This window comes from Balaenoptera musculus, chromosome 8, assembly GCF_009873245.2.
Source record: "Balaenoptera musculus isolate JJ_BM4_2016_0621 chromosome 8, mBalMus1.pri.v3, whole genome shotgun sequence".
In the NCBI taxonomy this organism is placed as follows: domain Eukaryota; kingdom Metazoa; phylum Chordata; class Mammalia; order Artiodactyla; family Balaenopteridae; genus Balaenoptera; species Balaenoptera musculus.
In genome coordinates, this window is record NC_045792.1 from 53,768,442 (window position 1) to 53,788,756 (window position 20,315).

Here is a 20,315-nt window from a genome sequence, read left to right on the forward strand (position 1 = left end):
TTGTGCGTTTCTAAGAATTTGTCCATTTCTTCCAGATTGTCCATTTTATTGGTATATAGTTGCTTGTAGTAATTTCTCATGATCCTTTGTATTTCTGCAGTGTCACTTCTTTTTCATTTGAAATTCTATTGATTTGAGTCTTTTCCCTTTTTTTCTTGTTGAGCCTGGCTAATGGTTCATCAATTTTGTTTATCTTCTGAAAGAACCAGCTTTTAGCTTTATTGATCTTTGCTATTGTTTCCTTCATTTCTTTTTCATTTATTTCTGATCTCATCTTTATGATGTCTTTCCTTCTGCTAACTTTGGGGTTTTTTTGTTCTTCTTTCTCTAATTGCTTTAAGTGTAAGTTTAGGTTGTTTATTTGAGATGTTTCTTGTTTCTTGAGGTAGGATTGTATTGCTATAAAGTTCCCTCTTAGAACTGCTTTTGCTGCATCCCATAGGTTTAGGGTCATCGTGTTTTCATTGTCATTTGTTTCTAGGTAGTTTTTGATTTCCTCTTTGATTTTTTAGTGATCTCTTGGTTATTTAGCAGTGTATTGTTTAGCCTCCATGTGTTCGTATTTTTTCAGTTTTTTTCCTGTAATTGATATGTAGTTTCATAGCGTTGCAGTCGGAAAAGATACTTGATATGATTTCAATTTTCTTAAATTTACCAAGGGTTGATTTGTGACGCAAGATATGACCTATCCTGGAGAATGTTCCATGGGCACTTGAGGAGAAAGTGTATTCTGTTGTTTTTGGATGGAATGTCCTATAAATATCAATTAAGTCCATCTTGTTTAATGTATCATTTAAAGCTGTGTTTCCTTATTTATTTTCATTTTGATGATCTGTCCATTGATGAAAGTGGGGTGTTAAAATCCCCTACTATTATTGTGTTACTGTTGATTTCCCCTTTATGACTGTTACCATTTGCCTTATGTATTGAGGTGCTCCTATGTTGGGTGCATAAATATTTACAATTGTTATAGCTTCTTCTTGGATTGATCCCTTGATCATTATGTAGTGTCCTTCATTATCTCTTATAAGAGTCTTTATTTTAAAGTCTGTTTTGTCTGATATGAGAACTGCTACTCCAGCTTTCTTTTGATTTCCATTTGCATGGAATATCTTTTTCCATCCCCTCACTTTCAGTCTGTATGTGTCCCTAGGTCAGCATATATACGGGTCTTGTTTCTGTAGCCAATCAGCCAGTCTATGTCTTTTGGTTGGAGCATTTAATCCATTTATGTTTAAGGTAATTATCGATATTTATGTTCTGTTACCATTTTCTTAATTGTTTTGGGTTTGTTATTGTAGGTCTTTTCCTTCTCTTGTGTTTCCTGCCTAGAGAAGTTCCTTTAGCATTTGTTGTAAAGCTGGTTTGGTGGTGCTGAATTCTCTTAGCTTTTGCTTGTCTGTAAAGGTTTTAATTTCTCTGTCGAATCTGAATGAGATCCTTGCTGGGTAGAGTAATCTTGGTTGTAGGTTTTTCCCTTTCATAACTTTAAATATGTCCTGCCACTCCATTCTGGCTTGCAGAGTTTCTGCTGAAAGATCAGCTGTTAGCCTTATGGGAAATCCCTTGTATGTTATTTGTTGTTTTTCCCTTGCTGCTTTTACTATTTTTTCTTTGTATTTAATTTTTGATAGTTTGATTAATACGTGGCTTGGTGTGTTTCTCCTTGGATTTATCCTGTATGGGACTCTCTGCGCTTCCTGGACTTGATTGACTATTTGCTTTCCCATATTAGGGAAGTTTTCAACTATAATCTCTTCAAATATTTTTTCAGTCCCTTTCTTTTTCTCTTCTTCTTCTGGGAGCCCTATAATTCAAATGTTGGTGTGTTTAATGTTGTCCCAGAGGTCTCTGAGACTGTTGTCAATTCTTTTCATTCTTTTTTCTGTATGCTGCTCTACGGTAGTTATTTCTACTATTTTATCTCCCAGGTCACTTATCCGTTTTTCTGCCTCAGTTATTGTGCTATTGATTCCTCCTATAGAATTTTTAATTTCATTTATTGTGTTGTTCATCATTGTTTGTTTGCTCTTTAGTTCTTCTAGGTCCTTGTTAAACGTTTCTTGTATTTTCTTCATTCTCTTTCCAAGAATTTGGATCATCTTTACTATTATTACTCTGAATTCTTTTTCAGGTAGACTGCCTATTTCCTCTTCATTTGTTTGGTCTGGTGGGTTTTTACCTTGCTCCTTCATCTGCTGTGTGTTTCTCTGTCTTCTCATTTTGCTTAACTTATTGTGTTTGGGGTCTCCTTTTTGTAGGCTGCAGGTTCGTAGTTCCCATTGTTTTTGGTGTCTGCCCCCAGTGGGTAAGGTTGGTTCAGTGGGTTGTGTAGGCTTATTGGTGGAGGGGAGTGGTGCCTGTGTTCTGGTGGATGAGGCTGGATGTTGTCTTTCTGGTGGGCAGCACCACATCTATTGGTGTGTTTTGGGGTGTCTGTGAACTTAGTATGTAAGTTTTTAATTATTGTTATTTTTGTACTACCTGTTTGAGAATTTAGAATAGATGCTAATTATAAGAATACCAGTTTCTTATAATTTGTTAGAATAACAAAACTAATACTAGAAGAAGTTGTACAGATCATCTTATATATTTGTTTTACAGTTAGTACATTTTATAGTTGGAATTGTTCGGGCTCAGAGTGAAGCAGTAAATGGCCCAAGGTCACCCAGTGATGGCATCAGGGACTCAGTTTACAACAAGTGATTCTCCAATGACAGGAGTATCTTAGGCCAATCTGGGTGCCTGGGGCTAGGTTAGATATTCACACTAGGTCCCTAACTTTATGCTTTGAGGACCAGCAATCTGTGTGCCTTGAGAAACCGGTGGCTCCCTTGAGTTTGCATATGGCTGGGTGGAGCCAATCTCATAATTTCGTACTGTCCTAGGAGAGAAGTATTCCCTGGTGTGGACCTGGGCCCCTGCAGATATACCTCGTGGTTTTTTCCTTGACAACTTAACCCCTCATTTCCTCTTCATAAGTTGAAGACAAATCCTGAAAAGGGGTGGGTAGTATGGCCATGATGTCTCTGGAAGTGAATGACCTAGTGTGCTGTGATGGAAACACAGAAAGAAGAAGGGAAGGGGAATGGAAAAGAAAACTCCTTGGGTGTTTTTTTCCCTCCAGAATCTGCTAATCTTTCTGTTGTGTGAGGAGAGAATTGTAGAATTTTAGGACTGAAAGTTCCCTTTAAGGGCATCTAACACAGCCTTTACCCCATGTTTAACTTTCTTCTGCAAAGTTCCTGTCAAGTATTTCTCCAGTATCTGCTTGCATACTTTCATGATGGAGAGCTCTCTATTGCTAGAGGCAGTCATTTTCATGGCTTGACATTTTGGCTCTTAAAACTAAAATCTGCTGCTCTGTGGCTTCTAATCACTGGCCTCTCACATAAGGGCGTTTAGGCTCAAGCAGATGAAATGGTGTATATCAGGCTATTGTGTGTGCATCTTCCATTCTGCTGCCAGCTAAGGGGATCAAGCAAGACAGAGACCCATGAGCTCAGTTCTGGAGCCTCAGATTCAACCTTGTGTCTTTGTGGGTGAGTGATTTTTATTAAAACTATTTATTCTTTTTTGTGGGCTTGCTGAGTTTATTAGTACTAGAATCATTAGAATTTATTATTATTAGAATTTATTAATACTAGAAAGAAACTTGCTGATCAGACGTCCTGTTTTCATTACCATTTTATGGATTAGTAACTGTGTTCCAGAGGGTAGAGACATCTGCCCAAAGTTATACACAGAAATTCTGTGATAGAACTGGGATTAGGACCCTGGTTTCCTGGCAGCCAGTCCTGGATGCCTTTTCATAGACAGCTCTTACAGAGAAGCTATACCAAACTCTAAAACTTTTTTTTTTTTTTAGTGCCATGTGGCTGGGTACCTTGAGATTTTTATTAGGAGAGACAGAATCAGTTAAAAATTATATAGATTTCCATCTAAAAATATCATGCTGTTTTTCCCCATCACAAGACAATGTAGAAGGATTCCATCAACAAATATTTATAGGGCACCTATAGGAGCTCATTTGCCACATTCTTGAAAATGTCCATTTCAGGTCACAATTCAGAAATCTTTAGTTTGTGAGGTTTCCAAACCATTCCCTCCCCCTGACCCCCATGCCTCATGGAAATGTTCCTTATTATAGAACTTTTCATGCTGTGTGGGCAATATAGTATGGTGAAAAGAATATGAATATTGGATTCAAACAGGCAGACCTGGGTTGGATCTTGGCTCCAGTAATTCATGTAGAGTGCTTATCAAAGTGCTAGACACGTAATAAGAGTTCCTGAAATGTTTCCTACTGCTATTGTAATTATTTTTATTGTTACGCATGTCTTATTTCTCCCTTTAACCTGGGAGCTCTCAAGGGAAGTGTTTGTTTTTGTTTTGAAGCTGTACCTCATAACCCATGGGTTGCAGATTTAACATAGTACGCTGGACCAGCATTTTTAAAAAGTTAAAAAAAAAAAAAAAAAGTCAAATATAATATACCAGAGAAAATATCAGAATATACTGTATATACAAAGAGCAAGGATTGTCTTTTTTTTTTTTTTTTTTAATTGAAGTATAGCTGATTTTTAAAAAATTAATTAATTAATTAATTTTTGGCTGTGTTGGGTCTTCGTTTCTGTGCAAGGGCTTTCTCTAGTTGTGGCAAGCGGGGTCCACTCTTCATCGCAGTGCGCGGGCCTCTCACTATCGCGGCCTCTCTTATTGCAGAGCACAGGCTCCAGACGCGCAAGCTCAGCAGTTGTGGCTCACAGGCCTAGTTGCTCCGCGGCATGTGGGATCTTCCCAGGCCAGGGCTCGAACCCGTGTCCCCTGCATTGGCAGGCAGATTCTCAACCACTGCACCACCAGGGAAGCCCAAGGATTGTCTTTTGAAACTTTTGTCTCAGTTTTATATTTACAGGTGTGTGTGTGGACATACGCATGTGTGTGTATGTACTGGGATTCCATCTGAATTGTATTCTTATTGTAGATTGTAGTCAAAACAGTTTGATAAACCCTGCTTTAGGGAAGAGACTGCTATTTATATCTTTTATTCACAGGATCTAGCACAGGGTCTGGAACAAATCTGATTCACATGTAACTAAGAAAAGGCACCCTGAAATTAGTTGCTTAATATATGATACAGACAGTAAATGCGTTACAGGTTCAAAGCAAGGGGAAACTGTCTTGAGAAACAACTTAGTAAAGTAGTTGAGAGCTTAGGTTTTTGGTATCTGAAAGATGTAGGGGTAAATTGCAGCTGTGCTACTTATCGGCTAAGGCAATAGGCAAGTAAGTTACTAACCTCTGCTATCTTCATTTTCTTCATCTCTGAAATGGGGATAGCGCTTCCCTGGTGGCGCAGTGGTTAAGAATCTGCCTGCCAATGCAGGGGACACGGGTTCGAGTCCTGGTCTGGGAAGATCCCACGTGCTGCTGCAGAGCAACTAAGCCTATGCGCCACAACTACTGAGCTTGCGCTCTAGAGCTCGCGAGCCACAGCTACTGAGCCCGCGTGCCACAACTACTGAAGCCTGCACGCTTAGAGCCCGTGCTCCACAACAAAACACCACAATGAGAAGCCCGCGAACCGCAACAAAGAGTAGCCCCTGCTTGCTGCAACTAGAGAAAACCCGCTCACTGCAACTAGAGAAAACCCGCACGCAGCAAGGAAGACCCAATGCAGCCAAACATAAATAAAAATAAAATAAATAAATTTATTAAAAAAAAATAAAATGGGGATAAATAATTACCTCAAGTTGTGAAGATTAAATGAGATAAAGTTACTATAGTGGCTGGCTCATAATGAACTCTTGCTTAATATTTTCATGGACCGAAGTGGTCATCAGAGGCTTTTTTGAGGAGGCAGGCATTTGTCCTTGAAGTACTGGTAAGAATTAGATGTGGGAAATGTTCGAGAAGTCTTGTGTGTGGCAGAGTACTCTGTTAAAGCTCTCAGTGTTTTTCTCTTATGTATCCTTTCTCCATGTTTTCCCCACCAAGATACCACAGTCGTTTCTCTCTTCAAAACCACTTCCTGGGGAGAAAGTCCAATGTAAGTTCTTACAACTTGCCTTTGGCCCCTTCCGGAGACCAGTTCATTCCCATAGACAAGGAAAAGGAGATTAATCCAAGTTGTCTGACCCAAGTTATACTTTCAGGCAGAACGCCTGCCTAACCTCGGGAGAGAGCAAGTGACCAAAGCAGTTTCAGCTTGGCTCCTGCAAGAAAGGACCCAGGGCAGGTAAATAGGAAGAAATCTTGGCTTCTTGTCCAAAGCCTAGGCTGGAGCTCTAAAGGGCATGTCCTTGAGAAGGCAGGCAATGGAAGGGTGGGGAGAAAGGTCAGCCCTTCTCTGACTTCTGATGATGCTAGAAAAAAACAGATTTTGTTTCCAAACCTGGGTATGAGGGAGGGAGAGATGAAGAGGGAGAGGGTTGGAGGGAGTGGGGAAGAGAAAGAGGAAGTGCTTGCTAGGTATGTGAATTAGCTCGTGGAAGGAGCACCAGTCTGGGTTCCAGTTCTGGCTTTCCCACTGAATCTCTGTTCTTTCATAAACTACTTGCCCATTTTAGCTCTTGGTAAAGTAAGGAGCTCTCTAAAATCTGTTTTAGGTCTAAAACTTTTATACCTGTTTAATAAAGTCCAGAAGAAAGATCCAAATAAAATACTCTAGGAGTTTAGAGGAGGAGGAAGAGAGAACTTCTGTTTGATTTGTTTAGTCAGTATTGGAGTTTCTCAATCTTGAGACTATTGATATTTTAGATCATATAATTTTATGTTGGGGGCTAGGGGCTGTCCTGTGTATTCTAGGATGTTTAGCAGCATCCTATCCTCTACCCGGTGGCATCTACCCCCACTCCAGTTGTGACAATCAAAAATGTCTCTAGACATTGCCAAATGTCGCCTAGGGAATAAAATCAGCCCTGATTGAGAACCGGTGGTCTACATACATGCAAATTGTAGGGACAGTTAAAAGATAAATTTAATGATGATGATGATAATAATAATAATAATAAAATCTCAAATAGCACCTACTGTGTGCCAGACACTGTTCTAAGGCTTTAAATATATTAGCCCATTTAATCTCCATAATAATCCTATGAGTTAGGTACTCTTCTTGTCCCTGTTTTACAGACGGTTAAACTGAGGGAATAAGGTTAAGTGAATTGATAGCAGCTAATGTTTTTATGAATTGCTATGTGTCAGGGACTCTGCTAAGTACCTTATGTATATGTTGTCTCATTTAATCCTCACAGTTACTCTGTGAGGTGGGTACAGATGTTATTGCAGTTTTACAGATGGGGAAACTGTACTGTGTCTAACCCTGTACTGAGCACTGGGGGCACTCTGGAGTAGATTAGTTTCCAAAGTACTTTTTCCTATTTTATCTTCAGAATAGTGTTGTGAAGTAGATAGAATTATTGCCATTTTATAGTTGAAGACACTGAGACTCAGAGAAAGGAGAAGAAACTGGTGGAGCTGGCATTTATTGTGTATATGTTTTATGTTTTTTTTGTGGTTGACCATGATACTCTAGCCACACAAAGCAGCAGGCAGTCAGGTGACAACATGTATGGCAAAGAAATACTGAGCCCCTATTTGTGATGGAGGGAGAGGTGAGAGGAACTCCTTCTGATTTGTAATCTAAAGTTTGTTGATGAAATTTTCTTCTGCATATGTGCTCTCCTACCCACTTCTTACTTCCTGATTGACACTGGCTGTGTATCACAAGTTGTAATTATGTTAAAATGGGCTTGCTTATTTATTTTTTAATATCTGACTTCTGTAGCGTTCTATTCTGTAAACTCCATAAATACAGACTTACGTGTAAACAGACTCTGTTCAACACACTATCTCAACACAGTGCCGTGTGTGCAGTAGTTACTTTTATTTGTGAAATTTCTGAATTAATAGGCACATGGGAAGGGAACAGAGTCAGAGAGAATGATTTATTCAAGATTAAGCAGCAATTTGGTAGCAATTTTGGGACTAGATCTGATTTTCCCTATCTTCAGGCCCAGAATTCTTTGTAAAACATTGTTTTGCTTGCCGTATACCTATCATACAGTTGAGATTATATGATTTTGCTGTGTGGCAAATCCCTCGGTGTTCCCTTCTATAAACAAAAGTATTAAACAGCTGCCCGTTTCTCCTTTCCATCTTTGGGTGCCCACCAGTGGTGTCCTGGTGTGGCCTCCAACCACAGGATAAGTGTCTACTGTGAACCAGGAAAGCCTCATTCTCCTTGCCAACCCAGAACTAGGAATCATGTTCTCTTTCCTGAACAATGACTTCATATTTCAGTGGTGATGTAGTGGTCAGGGTATAGGAATTGAAACAAAGTAGTTTTAGGTTCTAGGGAAAGAAGGCAATCGGGTATCTACTTATACCCCTTCTTTCTTCAGTACTGCATGCTGAGTGCCGATGTTCATAACTTTAGAACTTTCTTACTCTTCATTGTAAATTTTGGGGTCTGCTCATTTTCTTTTTATCAATAGCTTGTAGGAAAATACCACAAAGCTACTTAAATCAGGTGAGAAAAATGTCCTTCTCTCTTTGTTTCAAATATTTTTGTCAGTTAAACTAGTGACAAGAAATGTCTATCAAGAGAAAGTAACTGTCTTAGGAAATTAGCTGTATGCAAGGCACTTTTCATGTCTGTTTTCTTACCTTATTTTCCAGCCATTTTGCAAAGGTAGTGATTACTATTATTATCCTAATTTTACAAATAAAGCAAATAAGGTTCAGGGAGAAGTCATCGTGATGCAGGTAGTGAGTAGTAAGAACCAGGATTTGAACCTAGGTCTGACTCTTAAGACCAGGGGATGCTCTTGTCACTCTACCATAGTGTGTGTGTATTTAACAGCTTTATTGAGACATAATTCACATACCATAAAATTCACTTACTTAAAGTGTACAATCCAGTGTTTTTTAGGATATTCACAGGGTTGTACAACCATCATCACATGTTCTGTTGAATAGTTTTAGAACATTTGGCCTCCTAAAAGAAACCCTGTGCCCATTAGTAGGCACTCACCATTCTCCCCCATTCTCATCACCCTGGCCCTAGACACCTACTAATCTACTTTTTGTCTCTTTAATTTGATTTGCCTATTTTGGACATTTCATATAAATGGAATCATACAGTATGTGGCCTTTTGTATCCTGTTTCTTTCATTTAGTGTGTTTTCAAGGTTCATCCATGTTGTAACTTGTATCATTTCTTTTTATTGCTGAGTAATATTTGGTGATATTTTTTGCTGAATAATATTTCATTGTATGGATATACCACATTTTATTTATCAGTTTATCAGTTGATGGACATTTGGATTGTTTCCACTTTTTTAGTAGTAGTAATGCTACTATGAACATTTTTTGTGTGTGGATGTATATTTTTATTGATCTTAGGTATATACTTAGCAATGGAATTGCTGGCTCATACGGTAGCCCTATGTTTAACCCTTTGAGGAACAGCCAGACTTTTTCCCAAAGGAACTCTGCAGCATTTTACATTCCCGCAGCATTGTATGAGGGTTCTAATTTCTCCACATGTTCATAAACGCTTATTATTCTCTTTTTTTGTTACAGCCATTCTGGTGGATATGAAATGGCATCTACCTCATTGTGATTTTGATTTGAATTTCCTTAATTACTAATGATGTGGAGCAACTTTTTATGTGCCTATTGACCATTTGTATGTCTTTGGACAAATGTCTATTTAGATCTTTTGTCCAGTTTTTTTTTTTTAATTAATTAATTTATTTATGTCTGTGTTGGGTCTTCGTTTCTGTGTGAGGGCTTTCTCTAGTTGTGGCAAGTGGGGGCCACTCTTCATCGCGGTGCGCGGGCCTCTCACTATCGCGGCCTCTCTTGTTGCGGAGCACAGGCTCCAGACGCGCAGGCTCAGTAATTGTGGCTCACGGGCCTAGTTGCTCCGCGGCATGTGGGATCTTCCCAGACCAGGGCTTGAACTCATGTCCCCTGCATTGGCAGGCAGATTCTCAACCACTGTGCCACCAGGGAAGCCCTTTTGTCCAGTTTTAAATTGGGTTGTCTTTTTACTATTTTTGTTAAGAGTTCTTTATATATTCTGGTTACAAGTCCTTCATCAGATATATGATTTACAAATATTTTCTCCTAGTCTGTGGATTGTCTTTTCACTTTCTTGATGCTATTGCTTGCAGCATAAAAATTTTTAATTTCAATATAGGCCAATTTATTTAGTTTTTCTTTTGTTTGTGCTTTTGGTGCCATATCTAAAGAAACCATTATCTAGTCCAAGGTCATGAATATTTATACCTATGTTTTCTTCTAAGAATTTTGTAACTTTAGCTCTTACATTTAGAAGTCGGATCCATTTTGAGTTACTTTTTGCATATGGTATGAAGTAGAGGTCCAACATCATAGCCAGTTGTCCTGGCACCACTTGTTGAAGACTATTCTTCTCCCACTGAATTATCTTGGCACTTTTGTCAAAATCATTTTACTGTTAATATAAGCATTAATTCCTGGACTCTCAATTCTGTTTTGTTGATCTATGTATGTTCATCTTTATGCCAGTACCGCACTGCTGCTTTGTAGTAAGTTTCAAAATTGGGAGGTGTGACTCCTCCACCTTTGTTCTTATTTTTCAAGGTGTACAGGTCTTGTACTTCTTTTATTCTTTTTGATGCTATTATAAATGGAATTTTTTAAAATTTCAATTTTTGGATCATTCATTGCTCGTGTATAGATATACAATTGATTTTTGTATTGATCTTGTATCCTGCAACCTGGTTGAACTTTATAATTCTAATAGTTTTTTTGTGTGTGTGTGTTTGTGTGTATGTGTATATGTGTGCACCTGTGTGGGTTCCTCAGGATTTTCTGTATACAAGATCATGTCATCTCAAATAGAAAAAGTTTTACTTCTTCCTTTCCAATCTGGATGCTTTTATTTCTTTTTCTTTACTAATTGCTCTGGCTAGAACCTTCAATACAATGCTAAATAAAAGTGGCAAGAGCAGGTATCCTTGTTTTGTTCCTGATTTTAGGGAGAAAGCATTCAATTATTTACCAATTAAATATGATGTTAGCTGTGGGTTTTTCATATATGCCCTTTATCAGGTATAAGGAAGTTTCCATCTATTCTTGTTTTCTTGAGTGCTTTTAACATGAAAGGGTGTTGGATTTTGTCAAATGCCTTTTCTTTATCAATAAGATGATCTTACAGCTTTTTTTCATTTATTCTATTAATATGGTGTATTGATTGATGTTTTTGGATGTTAAACCAACCTTGCTACCTGGGATCATACTGTATTTTATGACAGGTACTTATTGGGCACCAACTACTTACCAAGCCTGTAGGAGTACATGGATTACTAAGATGTTGGGGCCATTCACTGTAATTGAGGAGACAGAAAAAAACACAGGCTTAAAGTTGAGAACACAAGAGTGTGAGAAAGACAGTATCTTGTGTTGATGTGTGATAAATAGTTACCAAATGAACTCTACAATGACCTTATTTTCAGGCCATTCAGTGATTATAGGGTTGGCATTTTTTTTTGGCTGTGCCACAAGGCTTGCAGGATCTTAGTTCCCCTACCAGGGATTGAACCTGGGGCCCCAGAGGTGGAAGCACGGAGTCCTAACCACTGGACTGCCAGGGAATTCCCTAGGGTTGGCATATTGTAACTCTTTGTGAGGTATGTCCTTTCCCTTCTCCAAGTCTCAGCTTCACCATCTGTACATGGGAAGGTTGGACTTCGTGGTATTTAAGATCCCTTCTAGTTTTAACATATTGTGAAATTACTTGCCTTTTGTGGGGCTTCTTTCACTTAAGTCCTTCTGAAGAGTTTGGTTTTTTTTTTGTGGTAAGTTTCAAGTGGCTAGGTAGGTGCCTATTCATGTTCTAGTTCTGAGTGGTAAAAAGATTCTTTACTCCTCCTTAGTTCGCCTTAATCACACTCCCATCTCGGAGAGATTATTTTCTTTCATATTATTCCAAATTCTGGTGAATTCATATTATTTTCTTTCATATTATTCCAAATTCCCTTGAAAAAGGCCATGTCCCTAAGTAACACATAAATTTTATGAGGAGGAAAGGCCACTGGAGAGGGAGATGGGGGTATCTTTCAGGACTGAGATGTACATTTAGCTAACTGTTAAACATTGGGCACATCAATGCATTCTCTTCATGTTTCAGTTGCCTCATCTGTCAAATTGAAAAGAGAATACCACTTCTATTGCATAATCTCATAGGCTTGATATTAGTTGTAAATGATATCCTAGATGCATATAGAACTGGGTATAAACATGAGTTATTTGCAGAAGTTAGAGTTGCAAATAATGTAAATAATGTAAATATAAACAATAATGCAAATGATTGTCAATGTTGTAAATAATAGCAAAATGTTATAAAATGTAGCAAAAAATAGCTAAGTAATAGATACATTTTAAGCCACTAGTGTTCTCGGCACTTTTGATAGGTGCTTTAAGCATTATTTCTCCAACGCTTCACAAGAACAACTTTATCTCATTTGGTAGGTGAGGAAATTCCAGTTCAGAAAGGTTAAATAACCAGCCCAAGGTGGCAGAGTATGGAATCAAAACTAGACCTAACTCTAGAGTCCATATTCTTTCTATTATATTTTGCTGCCATTGTCTCATTACTGTTGATGTTCAGTTTGCTAACTTGCTCAGGACAGTGTCTGCCAGGCTTCTCCGCTGTGAAGCTATAATTAATAAGTATTTTATAGGAAGGTACTATGAAACTATGTAAATATCTTTCTCTTTGCCAAACTTTCAATATAGTTAGTTATTTGTATCTGTTTGGACTCTTGGCTTCCTACTTTATTCAGTGGGTAGCAATCTGTTGCTATATCATTTTTTATTGATGTTCAAATTCTCCCTGATTTGGCTACTAGGAGCCCCATTCAGGTTGGCTTCTGTCTACTTTTATGTCCCTATTACTCTTTGACCACTCCCTTTCTTTCTGACCAAACAAGATATTCTAGACTCATTTGTGCTTTCTGTGCCCCAGGCCTGGAATAATCCATTTCACCGAGGAGCCATAGTTTCTTTTATTGTTTAGTAGTATTTAGAAGCCAAGGTCTGGCTGCTGGGTGTGCTTATTGCTATTGGGTTGGTGCTGCTCCCAGGCTCTCTCAGTAGACATAGTGAGGAAAAGAAGCTCCAGCTCCCTATTATAGGCTCTTCCCACTGTGTGGATGCCCTCCTCATTCTGCGTGGGTTCCAACACCCTAAACCAGGCTGCTCTACCATTGGGACTCCTTCACTTCTTCACCTTGGGCTCTGACATACTGTATTAGGCAACCCTCCCCACACCCAATATGGATGACCTCCTCACTGTACTCAGTCCCCCTCCCTGCCCCATGTGTGGATGCCCTTCTCACCACCTTGGGCTCTGATTCTTCTTACCAGGCTTCCTCTCCCTTCTCCCCTCCCCAGTGTAAACCTTCCTCACCCTGCTAAGGCTCTGGTCACAATGTTGGGCTGCTCTTATCATCTCTTAACTAGACTGTCATAACACAGTAGATTCCTAACAGTCTTACCACTTCTAATCTTCCTTTACCTTACATACTTCTAGAGTGATCTTTCTAAAATATGTCAAACACCATAGCTCTGCTTAATAATAGTTTCCCTTGTTTGTACAATAAATTTCAAGTTCCTTAGGCTGGCATTCAAGGCCTTCTAAGATCTGACCCAAATGTGCCTTTCCTGCCTCATTTCTTATTTATTCTTCTGTGTACCCTGCACTCCAGTCATGGTCACTGGCCATTCCTTAGACATAGCCCAGTACATATACTCTTCCATTTTGCCTTTGCCTTCTCCTCTACCTGGCTTAGCCAACTCCTTTCTTCACAATTTGACAGAATCCCTTGGGGTCCTATTTCAGATGTCTGGTGTGGGATGTCAGAATCTGAGAACAGTGTGGAGGGGACTTTTAAGGAGAGGGGGTTACCTGGTGAAGCCTCTCTGACCTTCACAGTAACAATTAATCCCTTTTTTTCTTCTGATGGAGTACTTACCTCATTCTTCCTGTTTTCATGATTAATTTTTATCTGTTGTCTCTGATTCATTGGCTGGTCCTTGAAAGCACCTGATGGAAGTTGTCGAGGGAATGAATTCTGGGTTGTGAGTCTTTTTTTTTTTTTTTTTTTAACTTTTATTGAAGTATAGTTGATTTACAATGTTGTGTTTATTTTCTGCTGTACAGCAGAGTGATTCAGTTATACATATATATATATATATTTTTCATATTCTTTTCCATTATGGTTTATCACAGGGTATTGAATATAGTTCCCTGTGCTATACAGTAGGACCTTGTTGTTTATCCATCCCATATATAATATTGAATAGTTTGCATCTGCTAATTCCAAACTCCTAATCCTTCCCCCCCACCCCCTGCAACCACGAGTCTGTTCTCTATATTTGTGAGTCCATTTTTGTATTGTAGATTTGCTCATTTGTGTTGTATTTTAGATTCCACATATAAGTGATATCCTGTGGTATTTTAGATTCCACATATAAGTGATATCCTGTGTTATTTATCTTTCTGGCTTCCTTTGCTTAGTATGATAATCTCTAGGTCCATCCACGTTGCTGCAAATGACATTATTTCATTCTTTTTAATGGCTGTGTAATATTCCGATGAATATATACCATATCTTCTTTATCCATTCATCTGTCAATGGACATTTAGGTTGTTTCCATGTCTTGGCTATTGTAAATAGTGCTGCTCTGAACATAGGGGTACATGTATCTTTTCAAATTATTGTTTTGTCTGGGTATATGCCCAGGAGTGGGATTGCTGGATCATACAGCAACTGTGAGTCTGTTGTTTTTATTTAAAATCTGTTTATAGGCCTTGGTGAGGTCTAAGAGGCTCTAACTACAGGAAGGGGTTTGGACCATGGCACTGCTGGGTCAGATACCTGCCTTATGCCAGAGCTCTTTCTGAGAAAATTATGTATTCACATGGCTTTCCTCTTTTGTAAATTCCAAATATGTTCTTTAAAACAAATTTCTTTACACTCTCGTCCCAAATAAAAGAATTGCTGGCTACACGTATGTGGTTATTTAAAGCTGCAAGTAATAGCAGCTACATCACTACCAAAAAAAAACCTTATCCCAAACTGTATGAAGGACAGTATGATGACAACATGTGTCTTCTGACAGCCTGTCTGCCATTCAGTCTGTCTCTGGAGAGGCATTTAGGAGGAAGTGTTAGCAAAGGAGGGTTTTAGACTTTCTCAATGACTTACTAATCTGCATTGTTCAGGTGCTGTAGGGAGAAAAGAAGCATCACAGGTTAGGTTTCTTGCAGGTTGTGGGGGTGTTTGGGGAGGAAGAAGAGAATAGGGGACTGTATTTTCTTAGATCTCACTACCAATCCTACTTGCTCCAGCCGTTGTCATATCTTGATCCTCTCTGCTAATTCCCTCCTCCTGGCCTTTGTCTAGGTTTTTCTTTTCTACTGTTAAGTTTGAACTGTCTGATTTCAAAGCCTGGGCTCTTTCCATGTTTCATAATCACAGTAATGAATGGTAAAAAAAAATAGATTGTTCACTTTTGCTTTTCCTGTCAGATTTTCAGTCTAGTTAAAATAATTTCAAAATTCATGTCAGAACATTTTCTAATATACATATTCAATTTTTAGCTCATCCTACTGAGGTGTGGCACCACAGGGATTGCAATCAAGCTGTGCTTACCTACAAGGCTAACTTAGTTTGATTTGGCCTGAGAGACAATGAAATGTTCTCAACTCAAGATTAGCACTGTTCCATCAGTCTAGAGGCAATTGAAAGCTTTTATTCTGTAATGTTGGCGAAGCAGTATGGGAAGATCTTTAGGATGTGATGGACTAGAATTCTATCTAATTCCAGGTCTAATATTTACTAGGTTTGCAGTCTTTGGCAAGTGTTATGCTCTCTGTGCCTCAGTTTTCTCATCTGTAAAATGAGGATAATAAAGCTGATTTTTTAGCTATTAGGATAAATATGTTTCTTCTAGGGCAGACTGATTTTGACTTTGTCAGTGACAGTGGGAGTCATCAACCTAAGCATTGTCTGTAGCCTAGTATATCATTTCACTCTTCTCAAGTCACTTCTACTCACATTATCTTATATTAGTCTTCACAGTGTGTTCTGAGAGGAAAAGACTGTATGATTGTTCCCACTTGTAAAAAATGAGGAAGCTGATGCTCAGAGAAGTTAAGTGGCTTGTCTGAGGACCAGGACTTATGAGTCCCAGTTCAGGACTCCTTCTTTTGTACACTGACCAATCCGTGGAGAGGGCAGCATGGTAAAAAGAGTCCTGAATTGAAAATCAAGAATACCCTGATTATAGTCTTAGCTAGGAAAATTTGGGAAAGTCATCTCAGTTTCTACTTTATTGATACAAAAATGCTGACTGTTTTGCCTAACTCACTTTGGTTTGTTTATTCAGCAGACAATTATCAAACATTTACTGTGCTATACACTGTGGTAGGCCTGGTTCCTTCCCTTAGGCTGCTCACACTTCACTATGGATAATAGATTATCTGTATGAGTGAGAAGAGCTATAGGAAATTGTGTGTGTGTGTGTGTGTGTGTGTTTGGTGGGGTTAGGGGGTGGCCCTGGTGGTGGTAGTAGTCCACGAGAGACGGCTTTGGGACTGGGCTTTGCTTGTGAGGAGAAATCTCACAGGATTGTATGCAAGAATTAAATTGGATGATGGATACGACTGTGCTTTGTTGATTGTAAAGAACTGCATAAATGTTAGGGATTGTCATATCTTATAGAAGGTACTTCTTTTCTGAAGCCTTGGCTGACACAGTGGAACACTATAGTTGGAGTCTAAGCTTAATTGAGAAGAAAGGTTTCAGTGGCAAGAAAGATAGGAGCTCATTAAAGAAAAATCTGTGTCTAAAAGTGTTTTGAGTCTAGGAGTCCTTAAAATGGGAAATACCTTTTAAAATGGTCTTATGCTTTGACGACACAGTGGACCTTCAAACTGCTTTTGGGTTTATAAAGAACTTATTTATAATCATCTTTTTAAAGAAGCACTTGTGTCGCTGCAGCATTTTAAATATTTAGGAGAGATATTTAAGGCAGCCTTGAAAACAAGAATATATCCTGGGATATAAGAGGAATCAGAGCAAGACAAAAGGAACTTAGGTGCCTGGACCAAAAGATATGTGATGTTCTTATTTTTTAGATTTGTTTGGATTCAGTAGATATAATTGTTGAGAACCTTCTATGTATGAGGCTTTGATTAGGTACTGAGGGAATGGAAATGAATGAATGAAACATTCCCTCACCAAAGGGACTTATAGTCTGGCTGGAAATGTAAGACACCTGTGGTAAATAAGGTGAGAAGAGTTTTCATGAGGTGCTCTAATATCCTAAGGGAGGAGGACCTATTCAAACTTTTGGGCAGGACTGCATCAGAGATGGCCAGTTAGAGGAGAGGACACCTGAAGATTAAGAGTTTTCCTGGAAACAAAGGGAGATAAGGAGAGATAAGGCTATTCCAGTCAGAGATAGCAGCATGAACAAAGGCATGAAGGCTTAGAGTAGTACCTGGTACTTAAAGCACTCAACAAATAGAGATAAGTTCCTTAGAATTTAATGCTGGGATGTTGCAACTAATGAGACTGTGTGTTGTCCCTTTTTTGGGGAGAAAGTGAGAGCATTTTTAGTTTGTTAGGGTTAGTGACAATATGTTAGGCTGGAGTGTATTTTTTTCTCTACTGTTCTTTTTTTTATTGAGGTATAGTTGAGGTATATAGTCTATGTTTCAGGTGTACAACATAGTGATTCACAAATTTTAAAGGTTATATTCCATTTATAGTTATTATAAAACATTGGCTATATTCCCTGTGTTGTACAATATATCCATATAGCTTATGTATTTTATACATAGCAATTTGTACCTCTTAATCCCCTGCCCCATCTTTCCCCTCCCCATTCCCCTCTCCCCACTGGTAAACACTAGTTTGTCCTCAATATCTGTGAGTCTGCTTTTTTTGTTGTTGTTATATTCACTAGTTTGTTGTATTTTTAGATTCTACGTATGAGTATTTGTTTTTCTCTGTCTGATTTATTTCACTTAGCATAATACCCTCCATCTGTGTTGCTGCAAATAGCAAAAATTTCATTCTTTTTTATGGATGAGTAGTATTCCATTGTGTGTGTGTGCGTATGTGTGTGTGTATCACATTTTTATCCATTCATCTGTTGATGGACACTTAGGTTGTTTCCATATCTTGGCTATTGTAAATAATGCTGCTATGAACATTGGGGTGCATTTTCATTTTCTTCAGATATATACCTAGGAGTGGAATTGTTGGATCATATGGTAGTTCTATTTTTAGGTTTTGGAGAAACCTCCATACTGTTTTCCACAGGCTGCACCAATTTACATTCCTACCAATACTGCACGCATGAGTATGGTTTTCTCCACATCCTCTCTACCACTTGTTATTTCTGGTCTTTTTGGTGATGGCCATTCTGACAGATGTGAAGTGATATCTCATTGTGGTTTTGATGTGCATTTCCCTGCTGATTAGTGATGATGATAGGCTGGAGTATTTAAAAAAAAACAATTTATATATGGAAGGAAGGTATAAGTAAGAGTTAACTGAAATGGATAGTTGTCATTTATTTTTACTGCACAGCATTTTGTGTCCCCCGTTTTTAAAAAAAGTTTGTTTATTTATTTATTTATTTGTTTGTTTGTTTATGGCTGAGTTGGGTCTCCGTTGCTGCACGCGGGCTTTCTCTAGTTGCGGCGAGTGGGGGCTACTCTTTGTTGCAGTGCGCGGGCTCATAGCGGTGGCTTCTCTTGTTGCGGAACACGGGCTCTAGGCGTGTGGGCTTCAGTAGTTGTGGCACACGTGCTCATGTGGAATCTTCCCAGACCAGGGCTCGAACCTGTGTCCCCTGCATTGGCAGGCGGATTCTTAACCGCTGTGTCACCAGGGAAGCCGCATGTCCCCCGTTTTATGAGTCTTCTTGGTGGCAAAGATGCTATCCCCTAAAGGAGATAAAAATTTAGATACTGGCTTCTCAAACTTCCTTGCTTCTAGGGCACAGGCAGTGACCTAGCTTTCACCAATACCGTATGCCCACACCACACTTGGATTTAGGACTTAATGACATGAGAGAGAAGGTAATGGGGAGCTAACTTTCTCTCTTTGGCTGTAGAGGCAGGTAGCATCACCTGCAAGGTTGAGTTTCTGTCACTGAAGTAGCATTGATGCTAGTGGCTGTTGCACTCAGGCCAAATTCCTGCACTGCCAGAAGAGGTCTGGTGCTTACATCCAAGAGTCTTCTGACTTAGGGGTCAGCAAACTATAGCCTGTAGGACATAGCTGGCCAGTTGACTGTCTTTGTAAATAAAGTTCTATTGGAATACAGCCATACTCATTTGTTTACATATTGTTTATGGCTCTTTTTGTGCTACACAGGCAGAGTTGAGTAGTTGAGACAGCAATGATACGACCTGCAAAGCCTAAAATATTTAGTCTGGCCTTTTGCAGAAAAAAGTTTTCCAATCCTTGCTTCAACTGATAATGGTTGTTTTGTAACAAAACTGATATACCTCTTCCATTAGACAATGAGAGTTAATAGTTTGAATTTCACTCCCTTCCTTTTGATTTTGATTTGTCTTCCAGGATGCACAGAGCAAAATTTGGTCATGAATTGCAATAGCTACCTTCAGTATGGGTTTTTTGGTACTTGCTGTGATTTTCTTCTACTTTATGACCTATACCCCATTGATGATTACTATTGTCCTAGGATGTCTGTCTGTCTGTCTATCTATCTTATCTATCTTTTATATGTGCAAGCAACTTGAAAGCCATTTTTGAAGACAGAGTTATACCGTTATTCTTATAAAAATAAGAACTTATTAGGAAGAGTGATTGTCTGGTGTCTGTTACTGTGCAGTCCTCCTTTTATCTACTCTGTATTTTTAAGCTAGATCAACTCCAATCTCATGCTAATAAGAGAAATTCATGTATGATTAGGGGCCAGTGGCTGATAAGGAATAGAGGATTCAGACTAGTAAGAATCCTCTTCCTCTTGATTCTCTAGTATGCTTCTTGTTTGTGTTAATTAGGAATGTCTTCAGCTGTAAGTAGGAGAAAAACCTAACAATGACTTCAAATGTAGGGATCAGCTTTCTTGACAAGAAGTCTGGAGGAAAAAGGATGGTTGCTGGCATGGGTTCAGATACTCACAATACCATTTGGATTCCAGGCTATTTCTGTTTTTCCAGTCTGCATCCTTAGAGTGTTTGCTTTCAGCCTTTGTGCTTATGATCTCAT

At 38.8% G+C, this 20,315-nt stretch overlaps 1 protein-coding gene across 4 annotated transcripts in view; it reads left to right on the forward strand.

The window, feature by feature from the left end:
• Positions 1-20,315, forward strand: part of LOC118898862 (serine/threonine-protein kinase PAK 1) — a 152,115-nt gene that overhangs the window by 38,267 nt on the left and 93,533 nt on the right. The window lies entirely within an intron of this gene.